Source organism: Argentina silus (genome assembly GCF_951799395.1).
Source record: "Argentina silus genome assembly, chromosome: 6".
Taxonomy (NCBI): domain Eukaryota; kingdom Metazoa; phylum Chordata; class Actinopteri; order Argentiniformes; family Argentinidae; genus Argentina; species Argentina silus.
The window spans coordinates 23,759,177-23,764,102 of NC_139660.1; positions in this window are offsets into that span (position 1 = coordinate 23,759,177).

Sequence of the window (4,926 nt, forward strand, 5' to 3'; positions counted from 1 at the left end):
GATGTTGTACCTGCATACAACCTCACAGAAGAGTACCCTCCCATGTCAGAAAACGTATTTAGATTGAGTTACAACGTCTGGAGGATGATGCTATCATAGAGGTAGAGGGCCATCTATGGGTATCACCAATCGTCACAGTCCCCAAACCACAAGACCCTGAGGCGGTACAGATATGTGTAGACATGCGCCTCCCAAATAAAGCCATTGAAAGAGAGAGGCATCTCACACCTACTGTCAACGACGTCATACAGGCCCTCTGTGGTGCCAAATTATTTTAAATACTGGATTTGAACTGTGGGTATCACCAACTGTAATTGGCACCTGAATCATGATACATCACCACCTTCTCCACCCATGTGGGACTACGGTGATACAAAAGACTGAGCTTCGGGGTTTGCTCCGCAGCAGAGGTTTTCCAAAATGCTATACAGCTGACACTGGTTGGGATACCAGGTATGATCAACCTCAGTGATGACATACTGGTGTTCGGCAAGACAAGAGCCAAGCATGACATATTCCAGAGACTCAGAGAGAAGAACCTTACCTAGAATAAGGCCAAGTGTGCATGGAATTCTTTGGTTATACATTCTCTGATGGGGGTTTCTCTCCTGACCCAAAGAAAGTGCAAGCTCTTCACAATGCTGCTGCCCCTGGCAGTGTTGGTGAGGTATGGAACTTACTTGGCATGGCGAACTAAAGCACCCATTTCAGGACGTTGCCACTACAACACAACCATTGACAGAACTGAGGAAAAACACAAAGTAGAACTGGACACAGGAGCACCAAAACTCCTCGGACAATCTCAAAAAGTGCCTAACAAGTGATTCTGTAATGACCTACTTTGATCCAAACAATCACACAGAGCTGGTAGTTGATGCAAGCCCAGTTGGCTTGGGGGCTATCCCCAGGTGAGCCAGCTAGACCAGTGAGCTATGCAAGTAGGGCTTTGTCTACCATAGAGCAGAAATACTCACAAACTGAACGAGGCACTTGCCATTGTGTGAGGGTGTCAACATTTCCACATCTATCTGTATGGAGTTAGGGTTAGGGTGCCTTCACCCTGATAACTGATCACAAGCCCCTTGAATGGATCTTTAACAATCCAAAGTCCAAACCACCTGCCTGCATCGAACTCTGGGGACTAAGTCTGCAAGGACAATCCTGCGGAATATATGTGACTTCACCCCGCACAAATCTCATGCATCTCACACTGTTCCAATACTCAGGCAGAATAATATGTGAACTGAGAAGACCCAAAGCCATGCCATGAAATTCAATGTGCCACCAAAGCTGACCCCACTAAGATTATTAGACACAGGAGCTTGGTGACAATATTGATATGTCTGCCCTGGCATTGTTTAAAAAGATCAGAGATTAACTGACTGTGACAGCCAATGATGACACTGTCCTCCAAGGCACAAGAATTGTTGTTCCTCTTTCTCTACAACACAAAGCGATAGCTCTTGCTTATGAAGGACACCAGGGACTGGTGAGAACAAAGACGCTGATCAAGGAAAAGGTCTGGTTTCCTGGAATCGATAAAGCAGTGGAGGCTATGGTTGCAGGCTGCATCCCATGCCAAGCTGCAGTGCCAACCAATCATAGGGAACTGTTAAACATGACAGACCTATCATCGACCTATCATTGGGAGAAAGTGGCTGTTGATTGCTGTAGGCCGTTTCCCTCTGGTGAGTACCTCCTGGTGGTCATAGAAGAATACTCTAAATATCCAGAGATAGAAATTCTCCATTACACATCAGCTCAGGCAACCATCCTGAAGTTGGATAGATTATTTTTAACTCTAGGTTCCTGTTGAATGTAGAAGTGACAATGGATCCCCCTTCCAAAGTTCAGAGTTTGCTGACTTTGCAAAATATCTAGGATTCAAACACAGGAAAATCACTCCACTGTGGCCTCATGCTGAGGTGGAGTGTTTCATGCGCACTCTTGAGCCCACAGCCCACGTGGAGTGGCGTCCATGGAAACAGTTACTATACACCTTCCTTTCGTAACTATCGTGCTACACCACACTGCTCAACAGGGAAGGCTCCAGCTGACATGCTCTTCGGCAGGCCAATGAGAATCAAGCTTCCTGGGCCTCTCATCAACAGACAGCCTGATGACACACTGAGCCGCGTCGACACTGCAACCAAACAGAAGGAGCATGCTGACAAGACACTCCATGCCACACCCACTGTTCTGAAAGTGGGTGACACAGTTTTCTGTCATCAAAGAAAGGAAGGGAAACTCTCTACTCCATTCAACCCAACACCGTACCAGGTGACCCATGGTCACAGGAGCTCACAACAACCATGTCATTACCAGAAACTCCTCTCACTTCAAAGTCATAAAACTGCCTCGCACAGACCACATACCGGGACAAGCAGAATGGGACAAGACTGACCATGACATGGACTGGATAGCAGAGCACATAGAATCAGGCCGTGCTCCCCCACAACCTCCCTCTCCAGTCAGGAGGTACTCTGTCTGAGAGAACAGGGGGCCACCAGCACATCTAAATTACATTGAAAAGCAACCTCTGACTGCTTGACAGTCATACAGTTCAAAATACTTTGTTTTTATTTTAATCCCCAAAGGGAAGGAGATTTGTAATGTTCTTGATATTGCCCGCCTTGACAGCAGTAGGTTGTTAACTGGTAATTGTTAATGGGCTGGGACTTGATGTATGAAACTCAAGAAGTTAGTTCTGGAATTGGAGTGCGAAAAACACATTGTACTTTTTGTTTAATAAAGCACTTCTGTTAGTAATCAATTGTGATGGTTGATTAAAAGCTAAACATTACAACCACACCCAGTGTGACAAGAACAGGTTGGTATGACATGAAGTTAATGCTTTGTATACTGCTTCAGACTGGGTGATAGATCAAAGGGTTAACACACTACAAGAGCTGATGGAAAACTCCACAAGGCTGGACCCAGAGGATGGACTTCCTCTGCTGCCTGATCCACCAAGTAAAAGATTCCTTAAACTCAGAAAGTTGTTGTTGTCCTTTATTTTCTTACAGTGGTGTACGTAGCGGAAGTGATTTGGAATATCGTTCTCTTGATAAGGTAGCCCTGCCTTCGACTTCTAAGCCCAGATGTAACCCTTGTACTATGAGGATGTCCTTGCATTACGTCTGTGACATCCATGCAATAGGTCTCCGGTTCAGATCCCCGCCAGTTACAGTTACAGTAGGGTATGACGATAGTGGTGTGTGTGTGTGTGTGTGTGTGTCTGTGTGTGTGTGTGTGTGTGTGTGTGTGTGTGTGTGTGTGTGTGTGTGTGTGTGTGTGTGTGTGTGTGTGTGTGTGTGCGTGGGGATGGTGGCGTGTGAGGTATAAGGATAAATAGTTACCATGGTGCGTACTGTATGTCGTGTTAGTGGGAGTGTGCTGTTCACACCTTTTCTCCTTGCCTCATAGAGCAGTGATTGATGCTGCTCATAACCCCAAAGCAGAACATCTGCGTGTCGCAATGAGGACATTGATTCATCCATAACGTCTCTTCCCCTATGAGAGAACCACACCGTAACAGATAATCCCTAATCAAACACCTCTAGGAACATCCACGGGGATTTGAGAGATTACCAATGTCTTCTCCCCACTCACACTGCTACTACGATGACAACACCTCAGAGGAATGTCTGTCCATAGAGGTTCTAGAGAGATGAGGAGACAGATGGATGGACAGCCACAGAAGGCTGTGTGAAACCCTCAACCCTGTCTGGACGAGCCAGACACTGACCAGACACATCCTGGAATCTGCACCTGCTCCGACCAATCGGAACACTGACATGGCAGATCAAACTCCTATGAAGAATGATGTGGAGGAGGTAATTTCCTTTTGACAGGGCCAGATTGCCCGTTTTGATACTTGATATCTACTTTCGAAATTTTTTTATTAATTGCGCAATTTTTCATATGATTAATAGGACGGAAAGATTCAAGATTCAAGATTCAAGATTCAAAGTGTTTATTATCATATGCACAGTAGAAAACAACGAAATTCTTGCTTTGTTGTTCGCAGAATGCCAACCAATGTAAAATATACAATACTAAAGAATATACAATATATACTAAACAAATGTACAAGACAGCAAAATTTAAGGCATAAAATAAAATAGCAGCAATAATAATAATAAAATAATAAAAAACTGGAAAATTCTGTTATTTTATAACCTTACTACCTCAAATAACTGAATTTTCCAGTTTGCATAATTGCACTGCTACGTTTGCACTGTTTTATTATTATTATTGCTGCTATTTTATTTTATGTCTTAAATTTAGCTGTCTTGTACATTTGTTTAGTATATATTGTATATTCTTTAGTATTGTATATTTTACATTGGTTGGCATTCTGCGGACAGCAAAGCAAGAATTTCGTTGTACAGGGAAACATGTTTTCTACTGTGCATATGATAATAAACACTTTGAATCTTGAATCTTGAATCTTTCCGTCCTATTAATCATATGAAAAATTGTGCAATTAATTATTTTTTTTCGATAATAATCAAAGATGAAATCAATCCAAGAAGCCACAGGTTTCCAGATTTCCACTGGTTCGGGGGCTATGTGTGATTATCCTCTGGCTAACCTTCCCTGTGTCCGAGGAGAATGTCAATGTGGCAGGCTGTTTAATGTAACAAGGACAACAGCCAATCAGCGGCGAGCATAACTTCTTTTCATCAACACGGACCAATCACTTCTCTGATTGGCTGTCGGACACGAGCGGTGCCGGCACCGTTTATAGTCCAAACATCTGATCCTGTCATCCCTGTGCAGACAGGAGAGGGACGAAATCACTAGCACATGGGCCCTAACACACACCCACCCCCATACACACACACACACACACTCAGCCTGTGTTTGGAGAAAAGGCATGCTCCATAGTCCTGACCCCTGGCGCACACACTAAACTCCTCC